Consider the following 10,357-nt stretch of genomic DNA (forward strand, 5'->3'; position numbering starts at 1 on the left):
TTGTTCATTGGTGAACAAGGGGGGGTTCATCCTCCCAAGTCTCATTACCAAATAAGGTGCCTATGGTACAAGGTATGAAGAATTTTTTGGGATCCGATTTCTTCTGAGGTAATGTCTGCCTCATTAATGCATTCAGTTCATTGGTGAACAAGGGGGGTTCATCCTCCCAAGTCTCATTACCAAATAACTTGGCATTCAGCTTTATGATTACTCCTAGATATTTAGCAACTTGCTCTTCAGTGATGTCTTCATCCTCTTCAGAGGATGAATATTCATCAGAGCTCATGAATGGCAGAAGGAAGTTCAGTGGAATCTCTATGGTCTCAGTATGAGTCTCAGATTCCTTTGGTTCCTCAAAGGGAAACTCCTTTCTGTCCAAAGGACGTCCCATGAGGCTTTCCTTACTGAGACTCATGTCCTCCTTACTCTCTCCAGGTTCGGCCATGTTGATCATGGTTATGGCCTTACACTCTCTCTTGGGATTTTCTTTTGTATTGCTTGGGAGAGTACTGGGAGGAGTTTCAGTAATCTTCTTACTCAGCTGACCCACCTGTGCCTCCAAATTTTTAATGGAAGACCTTGTTTCATTCATGAAACTTAGTGTGGTTTTGGATAGATCAGAGACTATGGTTGCCAGGCCAGAATGACTCTGTACAGAATTCTCTGTCTGTTGCTGAGAAGATGATGGAAAAGGTTTGATATTGCCAAACCTGTTTCTTCCACCATTATTATTGAAGCCTTGTTGAGGCTTCTGTTGGTCCTTCCATGAGAAATTTGGATGATTTCTCCATGAAGGATTGTAGGTGTTTCCATAGGGTTCTCCCATGTAATTCACCTCTGCCATTGTAGGGTTCTCAGGATCATAAGCTTCTTCTTCAGAAGATGCTTCTTTAGTACTGTTGGATGCAGCTTGCAATCCATTCAGACTCTGAGAAATCATATTGACTTGCTGAGTTAATATTTTGTTCTGAGCCAATATGGCATTCAGAGTATCTATCTCAATAACTCATTTCTTCTGAGTTGTCCCATTATTCACAGGATTTCTTTCAGAAGTGTACATGAATTGGTTATTTGCAACCATTTTAATGAGTTCCTGAGCTTCTTCAGGCGTCTTCTTCAGATGAAGAGATCCACCTGCAGAGTTGTCCAATGACATCTTGGACAGTTCAGATAGACCATCATAGAATATGCATATGATGCTCCATTCTGAAAGCATACCAGAAGGACACCTTCTGATCAATTGCTTGTATCTTTCCCAAGCTTCATAGAGGGATTCGTCTTCCTTCTGTCTGAAAGTTTTGACTTCCACTCTAAGCTTACTCAATTTTTGAGGTGGAAAGAACTTTGCCAAGAAGGCATTGACCAGCTTTTTCCAAGAGTTCAGGCTGTCCTTAGGTTGTGAGCCCAACCATATCCTAGCTCTGTCTCTTACAGCAAAAGGGAAAAGCATAAGTCTGTAAATCTCAGGGTCAACCCCATGAGTCTTAATAGTGTCACAGATTTGCAAGAACTCAGCTAAAAATTGATGCGGATCTTCCAAAGGAAGTCCATGATACTTGCAATTCTGCTGCATTAGAGAAACTAATTGAGGCTTAAGCTCAAAGTTGTTTGCTCCAATTGCAGGAATAGAGATGTTCCTTCCACAGAAGTCAGAAGAGGGTGCAATAAAGTCACCAAGCATCTTCCTTACATCTCCACCATTGTTATTGGGTTCGGCCATGTCTCCTTCTTTTTCAAAAATTACTGTCAGGTCCTCTCTAGAGGGTTGTGCTTTAGCTTCTCTTAGTTTCCTCATAAGAGTCCTTTCAGGTTCAGGATCAGCTTCAATAAGAATGTCTTTATCCCTGTTCCTGCTCATATAAAAAAGAAGAGAACAGAAAAGAAGAGGAATCCTCTATGTCACAGTATAGAGATTCCTTTATGTAAGTGGACAAAGAGAAGAATAGAAAAAGGAGAAGAGAGAAATTCGAACACAGAGAAGAAGAGGGGGGTTTTCGAAAATAATTAAAAAGAAAAAGGAAAATATTTTTGTTTTTATTTAAATTATTGGTTATAATTCGAAAATTAAAAAGAGAAATAAAATAAAATAAAATTTTAAAACAATTAGTTAATTAAAAAGAATTTTGAAAAAGTGTTAGTGATTTTCGAAAATTGGAGAGAGAGAAATAGTTAGGTGGTTTTGAAAAAGATAAGAATTTTTTAAAAATCAAACAAAAAGTTAAGTAGTTAATTGAAAAAGATTTAAAAATCAATTTTGAAAAGATAAGAGGTTAGGAAAGATTTTGAAATTAAGTTTTGAAAAAGACATGATTGAAATTTATTTTGAAAAAGATTTGAAAAAGAAATTTAAAAATATTTGATTTTTGAAATTAAAGTTGATTACTTTGACTAACAAGAAATTATAAGATATGATTTTAAAATTCAAAGATTGAACCTTTTTTAATAGGCAAGTAACAACTTGAAAATTTTTTTAATTAAAACCTTAAATGTTAGTGAGATTTTCGAAAATATGAAGTAAGAATAAGAAAAAGATTTTGAAAATCAATAAAAAAAATTCGAAAATATGTTAAAATAAATGAAAAAGATTTTATTTTTGAAAAAGATTTGAAAAGATAGAATTTTGAAATTTGAAATATATGAGTAAAATAAGGAAAGATATATTTTTTATTTTTGGATTTTTAGTAAAAGAGAGAAAAACACCAAATTGAATCAAAACATAGAAATTATGAATCAAAACAACTAATGCATGCAAGAATACTTTGAATGTCAAGATGAACACCAAGAACACTTTGAAGATCAAGATGAACATCAAGACTTATTTTTGAAAATTTTTAAGAAAAGAAAAATATACAAGACACCAAACTTAGAAATTTTCAAACTTTAGACACTAACAAATTGAAAATGCATATGAAAAATAAGAAAAGACAAAACATAAAAATGCAAAGATCAAACAAAGAAGATCATCAAGAACAACTTGAAGATCATGAAGAACACCATGCATGAGTTTTCGAAAAATTTTTTATGAAAATTAAAAAGATGCAATTGACACCAAACTTACAAATTGACACTAGACTCAAACAAGAAAGACAAAATTATTTTTTTGGTTTTATGATTTTATAAGGCAACGGCGCCAAAAACTTGGTGCACGAAATTGTGATCTCAACTGCGCCAACAACTTGGTACGCACGATTGTAATCTCAATTATTCTTCACAACTCCGCACAACTCCGCACAACTAACCAGCAAGTGCACTGGGTCGTCCAAGTAATAAACCTAACGTGAGTAAGGGTCGATCCCACGGAGATTGTTGGCTTGAAGCAAGCTATGGTCATCTTGTAAATCTCAGTCAGGCAGATTCAAATGGTTATGAGGTTTTGATAATTTAAAGATAACTAAAATATATAAAATAAGATAGAGAGACTTATGTAATTCATTGGTGAGAATTTCAGATAAGCGTATGGAGATGCTTTGCTCCTTCTGAATCTCTGCTTTTCTACTGCCTTCATTCAATCATTCATACTCCTTTCCATGGCAAGCTGTACGTTGGGGGATCACCGTTGTCAATGGCTACCGTCCGTCCTCTTAGGGAAAATGGTCCAAGTGCGCTGTCACCGCACGGCTAATCATCTGTCGGTTCTCGATCATGTTGGAATAGGATCCATTGATCCTTTTGCGTCTGTCACTACGCCCAACACTCGCGAGTTTGAAGCTCGTAACAGTCATCCCTTCCCAGATCCTACTCGAAATACCACAGACAAGGTTTAGACTTTCCGGACCTCAGGAATGGCCGCCAATTATTCTAGCCTATACCACGAAGACTCTGATCGTGAACCAGGAGGCTAAGAGATACACACTTAAGCTATTGCAGATAGAACGGAAGTGGTTGTCAGGCACGCGTTCATAGGCGAGAATGATGATGAGTGTCACGGATCATCACATTCAACAGGTTGAAGTGCGAGTGAATATCTTAGAATAAGAATAAGCTTGAGTTGAATGGAAAAAACAATAGTACTTTGCATTAATTCATGAAGAACAGCAGAGCTCCACACCTTAATCTATGGGGTGTAGAAACTCCACCGTTGAAAATACATAAGTGATAATGGTGTTCATTGGCTTCGGCCCCAGAGGGGGAACCAGAATGACCAAGACCCCTAATACACTAGTAAAAAGTCCTATTTATACTAAACTAGTTACTAGGGTTTACAGAGATAAGTAAATGATGTAGAAATCCACTTCCGGGGCCCACTTGGTGTGTGCTTGGACTGAGCATTGAGCTTTACACGTGTAGAGACTTCTCTTGGAGTTAAACGCCAGGTTGCAGCCTGTTTGTGGTGTTTAACTCTGGTTTGTAACCTATTTCTGGCGTTTAACTTCAGAATAGGGCAGGAAGTTGGCGTTTGAACGCCAGTTTGCATCGTCAAAACTCGGGTAAAATATGAACTATTATATATTGCTGGAAAGCCCTGGATGTCTACTTTCCAACGCAATTAAGAGCGCGCCAATTGAGTTTCTATAGCTCCAGAAAATCCATTTTGCATGCAGGGAGGTCAGAATCCAACAGCATCTGCAGTCCTTTTTCAGCCTCTGAATAAGATTTTTGCTCAGGTCCCTCAATTTCAGCCAGAAAATACTTGAAATCATATAAAAACACACAAACTCATAGTAAAGTCCAAAAATCTGAATTTTTCTTGAAAACTAATAAAAACATAGTAAAAACTAACTAAATTATACTAAAAACTACTTAAAAACAATGCCAAAAAGCGTATAAATTATCTGCTCATCATGTATCAAGCCACTACTTGGCTCTATCCCATAGACCAAACAGAAAGAGGAGAAACTTATAAACGTCAGGCTGAACACTATTGGTCTTCACAATATCACAGATCTGCAGGAAATTAGAAATAAACAGATTTGGATCTTCCTCCGGGAGTCCACGTAACTGGAAATTTTGTTACACCAGAGAAATCAAGTGAGGCTTCAACTCAAAGTTGTTAGCAGCCACAGGGGGTACAACTATGCTATTCCCATAGAAATTAGGACTAGGAGCAGTGTATGAACCAAGTGTCCTTCTGGGTTGCTCATGAATATTAGGACCATGAAGAGCATTTGGATTAACAAGATTGTTATTGTTGGGATCCATAGTGATCTCTTCAACTTCCTTGTCAAAATGATCCTTGAGATTCTCACCGGCTTTCTAAACTCTAGCCTGCTGTAAACGCCTTCTCAAGGTCCTCTCAATTTCGGGATCAAAGTCTTGAAGAGGTTTTTTGTTCTTTTTCCTGCTCATAAACAACAGAAAACAAAGAAAGAGTGGGAATCTGTAGTCAGAGTGAAGAGAATTTCCAGTGAGGTAACCTGTGTAAAAGAAACAAAATGAATAAGTGAATAAATCAAACAGAAAATTCAAACAACTAATAAGCAAAAATAGGACACAAAATTTTGAACTCAATAAGTAAAACTACTAGGAAAAATAAAACAACTAATGGAACACCCAACTTAATTTCAGGAATTAAGAGAAAAATTTCAAATAAAATAAAACTAAATTTTTGAAAATTTAAAGAACAAAATAAATAAGAAATAAAAACTAAGAACATCTAATCTAAGCAATCAGATAATGGTTAGTTGTCAATCAAAGTCAATCCCTGACAACGGCGCCAAAAACTTGGTCGCGGATTTTCGAATATCTACAAACTAACCGGCAAGTGCACTGGGTCGTACCAAGTAATACCTTAGGAGAGTGAGGATCGATCCCACGAGGATTAATGGACTAAGCAACAATAGTCGAATGAATCACTTATTCAGGCAAGCAGAAAGTGGTGTTTTGAGGATTTTGAATCGCATTAAACATAAATTCAGAGAGTAGAAAAACGAACAGTGGAATTGGTGTAAAATATATGAGAGAAAGCAGTTAAGGTTTTGGAGTTATTTATTCTTCCGGATTAAGTTTTTTTTACTAACTATTTTAATCATACAAGATTCATTTCATGAAAAACTGTAATTGACTAAACCCTAATTCCTTAGTGGTCTAGTCTCCTCTAACCTAATCAACCGCCAATGTCTTGGTCACTTAATATAGATTAGAGGGTTAGGTTCAGTTCTAGTTTATCAGCCACAAAAACCCTAATTACCCAAATATAAGAGGATTATATGTCATGTATCCTGTTAAGTTCAAGTAATTAGTAATTTAGGAGGATTTTACTTTCAAAATAGTGTTCAAGCGAGATAACTCTTCCAAGAATCACAAGAATGCATATAACCAGATCGTCCAAGTAATACCTCAGGTGAGTGAGAGTCGATCCAACGAGGACTGATAGATTGAGCAACAATGGTCGATTGATTAGTTAGGTAGGCAGAAACATTGGTTTGGTGATTTGAAGTAGCATTAAACAGTAATTCAAGAGTAAGGAAAGCAATTAAGAGAATTAGTGAGAAATCAATAAGAGAAAACAGTTAAGTTATCAGAGATGTTTACTTTTCCGAATTAAGTTTTCTTACCAACTATTTTAATCATGCAAGATTCATTTCATGGCAAACTGTAATTGACTAAATCCTAATGTCTTAGTTATTTAGTCTCCTCTAACCTAGTTAACCGTCAATGTCTTGGTCACTTAATTTCAATTAGAGGATTAAGTTCAATTCTAGTTTATAGCCACAAAAACCCTAATTACCTAGATATAAAAGGATTATATGTCACGTATCTTGTTAAGTCCAAGTAATTAGCAATTTAGGAGGAATTTACCTTCAAGCTATTGTTCAAGTGAGATAACAACTCCAAGAATCACAAGAACACATATAGAATAAGGGTTATTCTTTCGATCTACCCAGATTCATAAGATGAAGAACGAAAGTAATCCTTGAAACTGAATCAATACATTAATTAAAATAGAATAATAATAGTCTTAATCCATAGAGATAAACAGAGCTCATAACCTTAACCAGGAGGTTTAGTGGCTCATGACTTAGAGAGAAAACTAGGGTTCAGAAGTTGTGAAAGTGCCGAAGAGAGAAGACTGATGAGCCTCGAAAGGCTGAATCTTTTCCCTTTTATATATAACCTAATTAGATTTGAAACTAAAATAAAATAATAAATTCTAAACCTAAAATATTTTGTTTGTAAATAAAAATAACCAAAATAAAATAAAATAAGATAAATATGACCCAAATCTAACTAATGAAGCTCTTTTCTTAAATTTGGATCCTGGTGCGTGGAATTAAACTTCGCACAATTGAACCAGTAAGTGCACTGGGTCATCCAAGTAATACCTGAGTGAGTCAGGATCGATCCCACGAGGATTGTGATTTGAAGCAACCTATAGTTATCTTGTAGATTTTAGTCAGGCAGATAGAAAAGTTTTTTGTTTGTTTAAAGCACATAAAAGTAAAATAAAGATAACGTTACTCAATTGAAGGTGAATGCAATGATAAGAAGATAATTAAGACTTCAGAGATGCTTTGCTCTTCTGGATCAATTCGGTTTTACTGTCTCCTCCAACTGTGAATGACTTCTTCTATGGCAGGCTGTATGTGATCAACGCCTTTCTTGAGAGGTCGCCGATTCTCCTCCAGTGCTGAACCCCAGGGTTAGTGCGGATCCAGTCTGATTGAGGGTGAAGTTCCTGCAGTTTATTCTCCTTAGTGATCCTACTCAAAACACCACAGACAAGGTCGAATCTTCTAGATTAGAGAATGATACGCCTTTGGTTCTAGCCTCTACCACAAAGACTCTAATCTCCCCATATCTCGGCTGAACTGGTGTCTCGAGAAGTCCCCAACGAAGTCGTAGATTAGCCATCTAAGAGATGTATAATCAAGCTAGTGGTTCATCATTATCTGATGAAAGACTCACCTTGAACCCATGTAGAATGTAACCTTGTGCCGGTTCAACGCATTCATAATGACGAAGAACAAAGATACATCTTAGAAGAGAGAATCAAACACGGATTGAAGATAGAACAGTAATGCTTTTATTAATCCATAAAACTCAGCAGAGCTCCTCCCCTCAACCTAGGAGATTTAGAGACTCATACTAATAGAAAATAGAATGTAAAACGTGTAAAGTGTCAAAAGGTTCTCTCAAAAGTATGAAAGTTTTCAAATAAATACTAGACTAATAACTAATTATTACATAAGAAGGGTAAAACAGTCTTTTAGTGCGAAAATCCACTTCTGGAGCCCACTTGGTGGGTATTTGGGCTGAGCAAAAGAGTAAGCCACGTGCTAGGAGGGTCCTATGGCGTTGACCGCTGGCTAGGGGCACCTTCTTGGACATTGGACGCTGGTTACTCCTCCCTTGGGCGTTGGGCGCCAGAATAGGGCAGATGGCTGGCGTTGAACGCCAGTTTTGGGCCTTCAATTCTGAAGCAAAGTATAAACTGTTATACATTGCTGAAAAGCCCTAGATGTTAGCTTTCTATAACCATTGAGAATGCTCCATTTGGATTTCTGTAGCTCCAAAAAATCTCTTTTGAGTGCAAGGAGGTCAGATCTTGACAGCATCTGCAGCACTTTCTCTGCCTCTGAATCAGACTTTTTCTCCAGCTCCTCAATTTCAGCCAGAAAATACCTGAAATTGCATAAAAACACACAAACTCAAAGTAGAATCCAAAAATGTGAATTTTACACTAAAACCTATGAAAACATAATGAAACTTAAACAAAACATGCTAAAAAATATATGAAAATGATAGCAAAAAGCGTATAAAATATCCGCTCATCAGATCCGCGCTACTGGCGTTTAGCGCCCCTGGAGGCTGTAAACTTCTAGTTGTTGTTGCCTTCCTGCGGCGTTTAGCTCCCCCATGAGGCAGTGGTTTGGGCACTAGTTACGAGGTACTTGGCGCTAAACGCCGACATTGGTGATTAGCGCCATGATACTAGAAGAAAATTATAAACTATTATATATCGTTAGAAAGCTCTGGAAGTTGGCTTTCTAATGCCACTAAAATTGTATCAATTGGACCTCTGTAGCTCAATTTATGCTTGTTGGAGTGCGAGGATATCAGGGTTCATAACGTCCACTTTCTTCCTTTTTCTTCTGCATTAACTCTGTCAAACTCGTCCGAATCTTTCCTGAAATTAATAAAACCACAATGTGCCTCAAAGTAACATCCAAATAGGCTTCAAACACTAAAATATAAATAAAACTCAATAAATTCATATCTAAAATAATAAGAAAATATAGAAAAGATGCTCATACATCACTTACTAGCAAGTCATAGTTCTTCTCCAACTAGAAGACATTGGAATGGAATCAAACAAATCTTTCAATATCTTCATGAAACGGTTGACATGGGATTTTTTATCCATATGGATCAAAGTCACAACTAGTTGGCTATGCAGATGCAAGATACTTGTCTTATCTACACAAAGGGAGATCTCAAAAAGGATACCTGTTCACATATGGTGGATATAGCTATATCATGGAGGTCCACGAAACAGACGATAGCAGCAACATCCTCTAATCATACTGAAATACTAGCGATACATGAAGCAAGTCGCTTGTGTTTTTGGCTCAATAGTTTGATTCAATGTATTCTGTTATCATATGGACTGATTGATCATAAGATAGCTCCAACTGTTCTGTTTGAAGATAATACAGCATGCATTGCGCAACTTAAAGGCGGATAAATCAAAGGTGATAGAACAAATCATATTTCTACTAAATTCTTCTTCACTCATGACCTTCAAAATCAAGGAACAATTGATATCCAACAGATCCGCTCAAGTAATAATCTGACAGATTTATTTACAAAGTCGCTTCTAAAATCCTCCGTTGAAAGATTGGTACATCAGATTGGGATGCGCTGATTTCAAGATATAAAATAATGTCGGCAAGAGGGAGAGACTGAACTCTTTTTTATTTAGTCAGATTTTTCTCTCTATTGGATTTTTCTTAACAAGGGTTTTAATGAGACAGTCTCCATCACAGATGATATTGTATTCTTTTTCTTTCACTAAAGTTTTTTCTCATTGAGTTTTTCTTTAGTAAGGTTTTAATGAGGCATAATCCTAAATAGACATCCAAGAAGGAGTGTTGTGATATACATGGGTAGATGCCCATTTAATTAATTGTGACTTTCTTCACAATTCTGGACAACTAACTTTTTCAATATAAAAATTAAACTTATCAAGATAAGATCAAATTTAATTACGTTTGAAAATATAGCTTTTGTGGACATATAAATAGAAGCGTGATATGAAACAAATGACACAATCAATAACAACAATTCTTTATCTCTCTTTATACGGTCAATATAAACACTCTTCTCTCTCTTTTATATATACGTTGTTACGTATATTAGTAATATATTAGTAATATATATATAAATCATTTCTATTATATTGAGTTATTAATTACGG

This window comes from Arachis ipaensis, chromosome B09, assembly GCF_000816755.2.
Source record: "Arachis ipaensis cultivar K30076 chromosome B09, Araip1.1, whole genome shotgun sequence".
Classification (NCBI taxonomy): domain Eukaryota; kingdom Viridiplantae; phylum Streptophyta; class Magnoliopsida; order Fabales; family Fabaceae; genus Arachis; species Arachis ipaensis.